The sequence below is a fragment of the Nesoenas mayeri genome (genome assembly GCF_963082525.1).
Source record: "Nesoenas mayeri genome assembly, chromosome: 21".
Taxonomy (NCBI): Eukaryota; Metazoa; Chordata; class Aves; order Columbiformes; family Columbidae; genus Nesoenas; species Nesoenas mayeri.
In genome coordinates, this window is record NC_137571.1 from 3,497,671 (window position 1) to 3,504,291 (window position 6,621).

The window sequence follows — 6,621 nt, forward strand, 5'->3', positions numbered from 1 at the left end:
TTTTTGCGTCCTTATATTATGGACCTGGAAATGTTGCTATAAAGTCAAGCTTTGGGCACGTTTCCATGTAAAACACCTTTGCAGATACAACCTAAAGGTTGGTTTTGGCAAGTGGCAGCAATGCCCCCGTTTGTACAACCTTCCTGCCTCCCCCTGCCCCCATTTCCAGCTGAATGGCCTCATTTCCAGTGGTTTGGGGATCAGAATTCAGCTGTCGAGCGGCTCCTGCAGCACCTGGCAATGACAGGAGAGGGTGACGGCGAACAGAGGGGTTCATTTGAGCTTTTTAGGGTGCTGGTTAAGGAAGACACACAAATTCAGTGCTTTGCCACCCAGAAAAAGGTGGGGTTTGCATCGAGCTGTGTTACAGCCTTTAAATGAGACACCAAGTCAGCTATTGTTCCTCCAGCAGCAATATACACTAAATTTGACTCAGAAGCTCAATTAGAGAATTAATTCATCCTTTCAACGGCACTGCTGCACAGATAGTGTTTTCATCTTACACTGTGGCCAAACACAGGTTGAAAAACTGGTGAGTTTTCCCTCCTTATCCAGGTCTAAAGAAAAGCACCATGAGCCACCAGAATCAGGAACATCACCGGGGGGTTGAGACAAACTGTCATTTCAGAAAGTCATAACAACACAATGTGCTTCAGTGAGACCTGAATGTGCCTGAATTTACCTTGTGAGGCTCTAAAAGGGAGGAAGCGGGTGGAAAAAACCCCGAGTTCAAACTGGTTCGCAGGAGCTGAGGCATAAACGTGGCCTTGGGCAAACAGCCGCGCTCTGTATGGAGCCTGTGTATCCCAACGTGTCCTGATGTCAGACCAGCACCTTTATATAAGCATTTGTCTCAGGTTCTGGCATGAGCTCTCCAGGTTTAGCTGTTGTTAAAACACATATTAAAAGCCTTTCGTTTCCTTGCCAAGACAAAGTTACACAGAACTGCAGGCAACTCTGCAAGAAAAACCAACCCAAACAAACCAGTAATTCTACCTGCGTGGTTTATACCCTGAAAGGGGCTGAAAATCCTCAGCTCACACAGATGCCAAGAGCTGAGAAGTGAAGACAGGTCCCCAGGAAGGAACGCTGGCGTTTGGAAATACGAACCAGATTTTGGCGTTGACTTGCACTGGTCAAAGTCTAAACCGGAGTATGACCTGCAGATTTCTCATTTTCTGCCGTAAAACACCAGGCTGCACACATCACAGTATGTTTGGGATGGGAAGGGACCTGCAAAGCTCACCCAGTGCAATCCCCCCATGGAGCAGGAACACCCAGATGAGGTTACACAGGAAGGTGTCCAGGCGGGTTGGAATGTCTGCACAGAAGGAGACTCCACAACCCCCTGGGCAGCCTGGGCCAGGCTCTGACACCCTCACCCCAACAAGTTGCTTCTCAAATTTAAGTGGAACCTCTTGTGTTCCAGCTTGATCCCATTACCCCTTGTCCTATCATTGTTTGCCACCGAGAAGAGCCTGGCTCCATCCTCCTGCCACTCACCTTTGATATATTTATAAACATTAATAAGGTCACCCCTTAGTCTCCTCTTCTCCAAACTAAAGCGACCCAGCTCACATTTCTGCTCTAATGCACTAATTCATGGGAACGACAGAAACTCAGCGAATTGCGTTCACATCATAAAACCAGCCTCGATCCTCCCGGGTAGGACTGTCCCTGCAGACACGCCAAACAAGCCAGAGGTACTTTCCCACTGGTTACAGGCCAGATCTATGGCATGGTCGGATCAGAAGAGCTGTTCAGACACTTGTGCCATGTATGTCAGAACAGGAATTGAACTGAACATGGAAAACCCCCACCCAAGCTGCTACCACACCGGTGATGTCCCAGCAGCCCAAAACTTGCGCTGCTCAAGCGTCGCCTCCAGTGCGGTTACAGAGCTGCTCCGTGGTGTCTGTCGGGTTGTGCTCAGGTGCCTGTTGTTGAGTTCTTTTCACTGACATATATCATACATGTCACCTAAAGCTTCCCCTTGCCTCATCCAGGATTTCCCATGCTGCACCCAAGCACACTTCACTACTTTCTTAAGTTTGCAGGCAGACCTGTGGAAGCTGGGATGCATAAAACCCCTTCCATCCAGAAACGCTAAACAAACCTGAAATTTTAAACTAATACATCATCCAAAATAAAACGGTCTGTTTAATGCGCTGAGATTATATAGTAAGGCTTTATAAATACATTGATAATAAATCATTCGGTCCAACGGTTGGAGGAGACTGAGTTATTTCATTGTTTAGATCCGCAGTGATACATTTAAGAGGAAATGGAACAACATTTTAAAACAAAACTGCTCTTTAAATGCAATGCACAGATATATCAGATGTCAAGAGATCCAGGAGCGATTTTGCAGCTTGTTCTTGAAAGGAGCGTTAGAGGTTTTACTTTATCATCGCCACAGCAATGGCAGAAGAAAATTCACTTGTGCTCAAGCACTTGAAAAGCAGCGACTGTTGCAGAAGGTGCAAAGTATCGCAGGAGCCCCAAACCCCCATGGGCTCCTTAAACCCGACACGGTCCGGAGCCTTTGATTGCGATCCTGTGGCTCTGCCCACTGATAAGGTCTCATGTATTGCTGGGAGCACTCAGGAGGGGGCACAAGAGGGGAGGGCGTGTAATTAACAGTTAAATATTACCCAGAAAAAAATGATTCAGAAAGAAGAAAAATCCCTGCGGGCACCTCTGTGAACCTCAAGGCAGGAGCGACTCATGGGGGAGGGCGAATGAGAGTCACGGGGACCGATTCTAGAAGCCATCGACGTGAGCGCTCAGATGGAAAGCAAGAAGGCAAACCTGGGCTGAACCCTCAGTGTCCCTGCGTGTGTCATGGGCGTCGTGTCACGCGTCCTTCAAATCACGCCACCCCACAATTGGTCTCTGCTGTTCAAGGAAGTCCCAGCAAACTGCTCGTTGGTGACAAATTCAGTGGATCTGGACAAATAAACCACAGAAGAGCAGCTCGCCCTTGAGGTCGGGCTGTTCTCGCAGGGGAACGTCCGTCTCCTTTGTGTGTATAGTGCTCTAGGAATTGCCCCGATGCTGCAGGACCCGCTGCAGCCGTTCGGCAGCACCTGCTCTGGGCAGACACCAGCACCCCACGGGGTGTTCAGCACCGGTGGATTCACCCTGAGTGCAGCAGCTGCTGGTCCGAGCCCATCGATACTCGCTGCATCACTCCCGGGCTTCTCCACCTCCTTTGTGCCCAATTCACTGTTTTATTGCCATCAGTAAGAAGAAGAATTTAGTGTAACTAATAAAAGTCATGCTTTCAGTAGCAGTAGGAAGATAGGAGCAAGGCTGGACCGGAAACCTTCATGAATTACTGGCAAGCAGGTGTCCTGTCCCGGGGACAGGGGCTTGAGGACTCTTGTGGCACCATGTGCTCCCCAGCCCTACATCTGCTGCAATTCCAGCTGCTCAGCTACCAGCAAAACCCAAAGCTCAATACTGTTGTAAGAACCTCTCCAAGTTTCACATCCTTAAGTTTTTTTTCTGTGTTAAAAAGCACAGAGAGAATTCCATATGCGACACAGAAGCACCAGCTCCTTCCCTTCACAACCAGCGGGACAAAGGAAGGCGGTCACAAGATTCCTTCAAGTACTGCACATGCCGGCTTGTTGGATCGATAAGGCACGTTCCCCTCTTCCAAGAACACCGTGTAGGCAAATGCGATACTTGGCGCTTACACCTGATCCTCCATCAGAACCGCTCCAAGCTCCTGGCGAGCCCCCCATGTCTGACCCAGCACCCCCAGCCCGACAATAACTCACCCATCACCGCGCTGCCTTTGCCTTCTGCTTAATCACTAAATCAAACCCTCATGCCCAAACACTCCATCAGCACAATGTATCGCATCAGGGAAAGCTGTTTACAAAATACTGTGCTTTCTTTTCCTGGGGTATAATGGACATTAACTACCATAAGAAATGAGAAAGTGCAGTTCAAATCTATAAGCAACTTCAGCTTATTGCTAAATAATGGAAGCAGTATCGTTTTGTTCTGTGCTGGAGACACTCAGCGAACTGTATCGCAAAGCTTTCTAGTTCTTGTTGGGTTAAATATCAGTCTGCCAGCCCTTCCTAACATGCTGCTCAGCAGATATAAAATGAAAAAGAAATAAAGAAAACCAAAGCCAAACCACCAACACAACCTTATTTATGTTGCTGGGGTTGAATAAGTCAGGATAAGAGATTCAGCCCATCCACAGTGATGAAAAGATGGTACTACCGAGAGACCAACCTTCCAAGCAGACGCGCAAACTCCTCTGCGGGGAGGAAGCAGCTCAGTTCCAGTCCTTGGAGGTTTCTAATTAATGAAAGAACTGCTAAAGCGGCCGATCAGCAGAAAATCAGCCGATGACGTCTGCTCTGTATTTCTTTTTGGTTTAGAGCTACGGATAAAGATCGTGGCTGCATGCAGAAACATTCAGTGTAATACACACAATCACACCCAAACCCGGAGTCACTCCCCTCAGCGCCCATTTCCAGCCATTTCGCCGGCAGCACAAAGTAACCTGCAGCAGCAAAGTCCCGTTCCCACCGATTCCCAGCGCGGATCCGTCCATCCCGCCCTCCGCCAGCTCACCCGAGGCCGCTCCGCTCCGGGGTTCCGGGGCTTCGGGACTGGCCCGCGGTGCCGCCGCCGCCCCGCGCTCCCCCGGCCGGGGCCGCCTCAGCCCCCGGGACCGCGGGCGGTGCCGCTGCCGGTACCGGGGGGCCCAGCCCGGCCCCGCCGCTGCAGGTGGTTCCCCCGGGGCCGCCCAGCCCGGCCCGGCCCCCGGCGCCGCCTCCCCGAGCCGAGGGGGCAGAGCCCCGGCTGGAAGGCGCGGGCACCGGCGAGGCTGGAGCGGACGGAGCGGACGGGAAAGGTGCGCACGGTGCGCGGGTTTCTACACCGAACCTCCAGTTTAACCCCCCAGCACAAAAACACAGAGGTTTTCCCACCGGAATTGAAGAGGTTGAAGATGCAATTATCTATCTTTCCTTCTGTACCAACGTTAGTCACTTCCAGCTAAACCCAACCACACTAAACCCCCGTGCAGATACCACAGCTCCTTAAAACCACAGATTGAAATCTCAGTTAAGGATTACTCACCGTTCATGTTTTCAAAGGGAATAAATTCAGTTTCAATGGTTTCTTTACAATTTGCCTCATCCTGCATAAACAAGAAGGGACATGAGGCTCATTCTGGGAAGAGGAGCGGAATTCCAGCTGCAGATGGGCTGGATCTCTCTAGAGTAGCAGGGGCTGCTTTCAACAGCGCACGCTTGGAATTTGGAAGAGGTACAAATAGTTACCTGTAAGTTAATTATTAAAAATAATAGTCCTGGCTCAATTTAAATAGTACAAGAAAGGAGACCCCAGCCACTGTGACTGTCAAGCAGACCGCGCTGATGTGGAAACAGGAAAAAGTTCTGTGGATTCACCAAATTAACTTGTTGTCTTGAATGGGTGTGAAAAGCAGCACAGTGAGGAACACATCAAGCTTTTCTCCAGACCCCGTCCTTCCCTCCACCGTGAAACCAGAGCAGATCTAGACACCAGATCTAGACACGGTGCAAACGCCTTCTTGCCGATCTCTGTGATCAACCTTCCCGAGCATTTATGAGCTGGTACAAATACAAGGACGTGCCCTCGCAAAGCTGCCAGACCCGAGGCTGGATTTACCCAGGATCACAGCTCTTGCCCAGCCTTGCTCCTCAGGGCACTGTTGGGCACCTTGATAAAGCGGAGATTAAATTCAAGGTGAGGTCTGGAAAGGGACTGAAGTTTCAAACACACCCACATGCGTTCAGAGTCTGCAATTTCCAGGGCAGCTGTCTCTCCGTTCCTCCAAGAAGGCTTTGGGGCCTTTGTTGCCACTACCAAGAGGAAGGTGAGACCATCTGCAGCAACCTGGGCAAATCCCGAAGCTGGAAGTGGATTGTGAATTGTGGAAATGCAGCTTCATGGCTTTAGTTCTTCACCAGAGCATGGGTACAGACAGCAGTGGAGATTTTACCTCTGCATCGCCTGGACATCACTGAAATACAAGCAACTCAGTTACGTTATTGCATCCTGTTGCTTCAGGGGGCAATAATCAGATCTCTCTCTGAAAACTGGGACTAAAAAGCAACACGGCAATTTCCACACAAGCAGCCACTGAGTTGCTAAACTGGGGCTCAAGGCTGCGAAGCCGCGGAGGACAGGTCTACCCAGGGCCAGCCCGGCTGAGGAATCAACCCCTCAGCTCAGTTAACAGGGCATGTGATCAACACAAGTGGGGTGGCAGGTGATGATTATTTAAAAAACCAACCCCAAATGTCTCTATCTGTGCTAACGAGCAACTGCCAAAAGAGAAAACAAGTTCCCCGCAGCTGCGGAGGGCTCGGCCAGGCCTCGCCGCTCCCTCCCCGACCCCCCCGGGAGGCGGCGGCCGGCGCTCGGCGATGCTCAGCGAGCGGGCAGCGAGCCGGGCCGCCTCGGCTCGGGAAGGGGCTCCCGGCCAAGGGACGGCGGAGCAACAGATGGCCGGCGGTGGAGGGGAAGCGGGGGGCGCTCACCGTGTCATCAAGAGGAAGATGAGGCTGTCTGCAGCAACCTTGGCAAATCCTGAAGCTGGAA